Source organism: Sciurus vulgaris, assembly GCF_902686455.1.
Source record: "Sciurus vulgaris genome assembly, chromosome: 9".
NCBI classification, from domain to species: Eukaryota; Metazoa; Chordata; class Mammalia; order Rodentia; family Sciuridae; genus Sciurus; species Sciurus vulgaris.
The window spans coordinates 126,193,833-126,200,789 of NC_136469.1; positions in this window are offsets into that span (position 1 = coordinate 126,193,833).

Below are 6,957 nucleotides of genomic sequence, written 5' to 3' on the forward strand. Positions count from 1 at the left end.
TCAGTTGATTCCTTAATCACCCTTGAGTAAAGCCCACTATGATGAGAACCCTGCCCTGCTTTGAACACAAGAGATTCTAATAATCTTTGAGGTTATAATCAACTTTTGAGAACCTTGATCTTAAATAAAAACAGGCAGTTGAGTATCATCAGAATATTTAGGTTGGAATAAAAGAGCTCTGGGAACTTAAAAAATATGAGATGAATATAATATTACTTAAAAGGGTTGTAAGAAAAAGTGAGACTTATTTACCAGAAAGTTTATAAAAAGACAAGATAGAAAACAGAATTAAAATGTTTTAAAAACTAGAAGGAATAGGAACTTCCAATGAATAGAAGCTCCAGAAAAAGAGGATATAGTGAATTCAGTACGATGGGAATTACCAAAGAAAGAATATAAATTTCCCCAAACTGAAACTCGTTTCCAAAACTCATTTTCTAAACTGATTTAAAGGACCTACTGATTGCCTGGTACCGTGAGTGAAAACAGACATCATTGGATATGGCAGAACACCAAAACTCTAAAAGCTTCCAGGGAGAGAAATGACTGGGGAGAAGGGCGGTCCCCAACATCAAGGGTTGTCCCTCCTCAAGGGATGAGGACAATTAAGGATGGCATTTAACAGCAACACAGGAACTTTAAAAAGATGGAGCAAATGTTTTCAGAATTGTGAGAAAAAAATAATTTCCAACCTAAAATTCTATACCTAGCCAAATTATGAATAACTGTGAGTGTGTTAGGAAGTGACTGGAACATGTTTCTTAATCAAAGTGAAGAAGTAATAAAAAAGAGAGAGAGAGAGAGAGAAATATGGGAAATAAGATCCACTGGAGAGAGTCAACGGGACTCCCTGGCAGAGGGAAGAAGAAAAATTCCAAGTCTATAGTTGGACAATGGGTTGATAGAGCAGGCAGAATATCTGAAGGAAGAAGGATGGGAAATGACAGTTAAGGATTTGGCACATATGAACAGATGGAAATCTGTTTGGCAAGACATTGCACAGAGCCATCATGGTAGGACATGGGAAACAGTCATAGATTCAAAGAAAAGTAATCAAATGATGCAGTGACTACCTACAGAAATACAAACAATTGCACAAAAGTGAACGTGTTACCTGGGACACTGGATATCTCTGTAGCAGTAACATTAATGGGCTATAATAAGATGAATGAATAAAAATTCCAGAGATGAAGGCAAATGTGAACTCAGTGCAAATGGGGATATTTAGAAAAAAAAAATAATACCCCAAAATTTGCCCAAACAGAAAAGCCTGAGTTTCTTGATTGTAGGAATATTTTTAATATTGAAAACACCAAATATCGGTTTGATCAAAAACTGATGGACAAAGGGGCAGAAGAGACTTTTTTATGAGTGTATTTTATTATTGATTGGTGTATTGTGATTATACATCGTATTGGGATATGTAGTGATAATTTTACCAATTTCATCTCCCAAAACCCCCGTTTCCCTCTCCTTCTCCTTCCTACTGACCCTCACTTTACTGTTATCTCTTCTACTTTAATGAGGTCTGTTTGTTATATATTCTTTTCTTTCTAGTTTCCACATATGAGAGAGAACACACAAACCTTGACTTTCTGAGTCTGACTTATTTTGTACAACAGGACAGTTTCCAGTTCCAACCATTTTCCTGCAAATGACAAGATTTCACTCTTCTTTACAGATGAATAAAATTCCCTTGTATATATATACACCACATTTTCTTTCTCCAGTCATCTACTGACAGACACCTAGGCTAGTTCTATAACTTGGTAATTTTGAATCGCATCACTATAAACATGGATATGCAGGCATTTCTATGGAATGCTGACTTTAATTCCTTTGGAAAAATATTGAGGTGTGGTAGAGCTGGTTGTACGGTGGTTCCAGTCCTAGTCTTCTGAGGAAACTCCATACTGATTTCCATAGTGTTTGTGCTAATTTACAAGCTCACCAGCAGTGTGTGGGCACTCCTTTTTCCCCAGCCCCTCCTAGCACTTATTATTGCTTGTATTCTTGATGATTGCCATTCTAACTAGAATGAGATGATCTCAATGCAGTTTTGATTTGCACTTCCCTGGGTGCTAGAGATGTTACAGTATTGTATATATTTGTCGGTCATTTGAATTTCTTCTTTTGCAAAATATCTATTCACTTCATTTGAAAAGGGACTTTAGAAAAGCTAAATCTTCTGCTGGGCCTGGTGGTGCATATCTGTGATCCCAGCAACTCAGGAGGCTAAGACAGAAGGATCTCAAGTTCAAGGCCAGCCTGAGCAACTTAGCAAGACCCTGTCTCAAAATAAAAAAATAAAAAAGGACTAGAAGTATAGCTCAGTGCTAGAGCAGCCCTGGGCTCATTGCCCAGAACCAAGAAAGAAAAAAGCTAAATCCTTATGCAAAAAAATAGGAAGCCAAGAGATAGAGTATAAAATGGATTGGATCAAGAAATGGCAGTATATCAGGGTTTATGCCAGAAGAAAAACCTAAAATATCGGTTGCCTGACCTGAGAAAAATGAGGATGGAGGTGAATAAGGCATTGCAGTTTTTCATTTGTTTGTATGTATTTGTAATTTTTAGCCTCTATTAACTTTTAAAACTCTGGTGTGACATTTTGGTTTAAAAAATAAATTTTAAGTATATATATATATATATTTTTTTTTTTTTCTGTGCTATAGTATAATAACCAAGCCTTCAGTAAAAGTGGTGCTTGCTGCTATGCGAGATTTAAAGGAAAGGAGTGTTTTTGAGACTCATAGGCTAGAGAGGCACAGCTGCTGCAGAGCTGCAGGTGTGGGGAGCTGAACTCCTGTCCCTGACAGGACAGTAATAGGAGGGCCATTGTCTCTGCTCAGCTGATGGAGCCAATTTTCAGACCGTTGGCAAGAACTGTTGGATAGCAGGCAGCAAAGAAAGCGGCCACATGGATTTAGGCAATGTTCCCATGCGTGCAAGTCACCTGGGGATGCTATAAAGATGCAAATTCCTTTCAGTAGGATTCCGCATCTGAAAAACTTGTAGGTGATGAATGTCAAGGCTGCAGGGTTGCAGAGCACACTAGGGGTAGCAAAGATGTAGGCTGAGGAGGTATGAGAGGGGAAGAAGGACTTAGCCCAGAGCCCCAAGGGACTGGGAGAGAGGAGGAACAGTTCAGGCAAAGGCCCTGAACTCGGGCTAAGGCCTGGAGGAAAGGAAGACCAGCATCTGGGGAGGCGGTGCGGGGGCACAGCAAAGACAAACCAGCAATCAGTTACTTGGGGTCAGCCTGACAAAGCTTTCAGTGTTTTGTTCTAAGCAAAAGTGCACCAGTGTGCTACGGGGCTGAAGAGTTGCTGGTAGTAACCTGGCCAGCTGACCTCAGCGTAGCGTGCGGGAGCCATGTGGGCTTGGTGAGCTGTCCTGGAGGCCTGACTGAGGACTGGCAGCAGGGTGGAATATGTGGGAGCTCCTCTTCCTGCCTGCCCTGCCTCTCCCCACCTGGTTCTCAACCGGCAACCCAGCCATGGGGTCCTACATCTTCCCTATGCCCCATCAGGCTGTCAACGAACGTGGCTCCTGGGTTGGGAGATAGGCTCCTTCCACCTTGCCCACAGAAAGAGTCTGAAATGTTGGTAAGATGGGTGCTGAGTCTATTCAACCAATAGGAACAATGCAAATGACTCATAATTAAAAAGCCTAAGTGTTGTACACATGTAGACTCGTTGCTTTCTCCTAATAGTGGTATTAACCCTATTTTATGGATGAGGAGATCAAGGCAAAGAGAAGCTCCTCATGCAAGGACACACGTTTAAAGCAGACTTCAGACTCAAACCCAGCACCTGACTACTGCGTCTTTTCTCCTAAGCTGTGTTCCCTGAGGACTGCATCATTGGGGACTTCCAAATCTACAAAATCAGAGAAAGAGGCAGAGAAAGGGTGAGAGAGAGAGAGAGAGAGAGGGGGAGGAGAGACAGAGAGAGAGAGAGAGAGAGAGGGAGGAGAGACAGAGAGGCAGAGAGATTGCACAGAAGTGCAGCAGTGTCTGCCGTTCTCAATTGGCCAAGTCCTAGAGAGAGTGTGCGGTAGCTGAGGTTCTCTTGGTCCATCTCAATTACATCTAGCTTCTCAGATCTACTGGTGCAGCATCTTAGTGCAATGAATTTCAGTCTAGTTTAAAGACAGATGTCTTTTCATGCAGGATAAATCCTTCAGTGCAAGCTGATTGCTTCATCTTGTGTTCAACTAAGGAAGTTATCTGCACCAATCCTGGAAGAAAAGCTGGTTCATGGGACTTACTGAAAGATGATGTAAATGTGGCTCCACTATAGTATTATTTCCACTATTGTTCTTTGCAAATACATGGCATTGCCAGTTCACATTGGACCGCCTGGGCACTTGGTCCTGTACCTCTGCAGCCAGGTGGTGTTCGCTCCCTGGCCTCTCTCCTCTGTGGGCTTGTCTTCTCTTCTTTGCATGGCTAGTACCTACTCATCCTTCAAGACCAGCTCAGACAGGCCTTGGGCTCCTGGAAGTCTTCCTGTTCCTGCTCTGGCTGAATTGAATGCCTGGCTCTGGACTCCATGGCTCCACACAGCCAAGGGCCACTAACTTGTCTTGTTTTTCCATGGTAGAACAAAATGGAAATGTTAGCAGCTTAAGAGCTGACAGGGTCTAGTTTCATATCTTGGCACACAGCAGCTCTGCTTACTGGCATTTAACCACAGAGGCTTACAGCAACTGACAGGTAGCTGTGACAAGAAGACCACAGTAGCAAAAGCAGAAAACAAAATAACTGGGACAGAAGAACCCGCTTCCCAGACTTAATGCCCTAAAAGCCCCCAAGCAGTATGAGCTGAAAACCCCTAGGCTGTTGATAAGCTTGCACCCATATGAGGAATGTAAGATGTACCCTCCAATAGAATTGCACCAACTCCCTTGCCTCAACATACCCCAAATTTGTTTATGTATAAAAGTAAAAGCCCTGCTGCACTTAGGGCTCAGACTTTGGGAATTATCCCTCTGAGCCATGGCCACTAATAAAGTGTTGCTTCCAGATCTCAATGTCCTGACCCTCATTTCCTGCTACGCTTCCACTGTTAGGGTCAATACCCTGAGAGCAAGGTGGTGATTTTCATCTCTGTAATCCCCAAAGGAGTCTGGTTCCCAATAGGAGGCTTTGAACAATGTTTACTGGATGGAATACAGAGATAATTTCAGCATATGCAGCCCTCTATGTGGAATTTCCTTCCTTTTTATTTTAGGGCATGCACATATGTTCCCTCTCTACCTCTCTCTCTCTCTCTCTCCCCCCCCCCCCCCCCCCCCCCGTCTCTCTCATCTAAATCTTATTCCTCCCGAGCGAGTCCTCAGCTCAAGCACCCACTTCTTCCAGGTCCTTTTACCACACCTACCTCACACAATTCTTCTCTTAAGACATGTCCCTCATGCCCCTCAAATGATTTTATTTTTCAACATTTGTCTTTCTGGCCAGGTTGTCAGTCTCATGGACACAGAAACCTCATCTGCAGCCTCCTCCAAGATGTGTCACAGCACTGGACACTTAGTAGGCACTCAATCCATTTTTTTTAAGCAAATAAACAAATGAATCAGGGGTCAGTTATCATTTTGAGTTCCTCAAGGCATTGCGCAGAGATAAGACTTGCACTTGTGCCGGTTGCGTGATCGCCGTCCAGGAAGAGTGGGGCCAGGGAAGTGCCCAGGACAGCTCATCTCAGAGGCCACCTGTTCTTGCATGAGCCTGAGAGTAGGAGTTTGGGGTCCCTGTCCCCGGCTTACCTCACCTAATCCTGACCCTGTTCTCCTTTCCTCTTGCATATCTCAGCCTTGTCTTGACGTAGGCAGCAGAGATCTAGCACATGCTAACGTGTAGAATAAAACATACATTTTTCTTCCTACTATATGCTCTCTCCTAACCTGGTGCAGAACACTTTCCCCAACATGCAAGCAATTCTGCAGTGGGTCCCCCCATGGACACCAGCTGAGAGTCCTCTTTTCAATTCAGTTCAGTTCTGACACTATCTTCAGATCCTGGTGATATCTTCAGATCCCACAGGTGGAGGGCTCAGTCCCCCACTTCACGTGGGCCCCAAGAATGTCTGACTAACTGGTATAAATTAGGATCTCCACAACTGCCTCCCGGGGTTGGATTAATTTTCTAGAGTAGCTGACAAAACGTGGGGATTCTTGTTTGCCTGCTTAGTGCAAAAGATGTTGTTGAAGATCCGAATGACCAGCCCAGGGTAAACCACGAGGGAAAGCAGTGGGTGGGGAACTTCCAGGCCTCTCGGGGCACACGGCCCTCTAGGAGCCTGTGTTCAGCTCTCTGGAAGCTTGTGAACTTGACCCCTTTTGGTTTTTATGGAACTGTCATTACATAGGCATGATTGGTGGTGATCAGACTGGCCATCAAACTCCCCCCTTCCTGGGGCAGAGGTGGAGGTGGAACTGAAAATCAACTCCACTTCTTCCTGCCATTCTGTCTATCCTGTGGCCAGCCCCCATCCTAGGGGCTGCTAGTCACCAGTATCTCATTAGCATACAGGACACTCTTACGACCCCAGAAATTCCAAGGGCTTTAGGAGTTATATGCCAAGAAATTGGGATAAAATCTAAACACATACACCTTATTAGAAATCACAACTTAATAAACAAATAACAGAAAGTTACTGCCTCATATAGTAAAACCACCAGGAGGGCAGAGGTGGTAAGATTTAGGAGCTCCTGGACAGGATCTCAACATCAGAACTTTGTTTTTCTCTATTCTCCATTTTTCTCTGTATCCTTCTCTCAGACCAACAAGAGACAAAGTTGCTCGTAAACTTGGCACCTACATTCTCATACCTTTGCAGCCAGGGAGGAAAGCCACTCCTTTTGCCAGCTCAGGGCAGAGGTCCTGGGGAAAGATTCTCATTGGTCTGGCTCAGGGCTGAGGTCCTGGGGAAGGACTCTCATTGGTCTGGT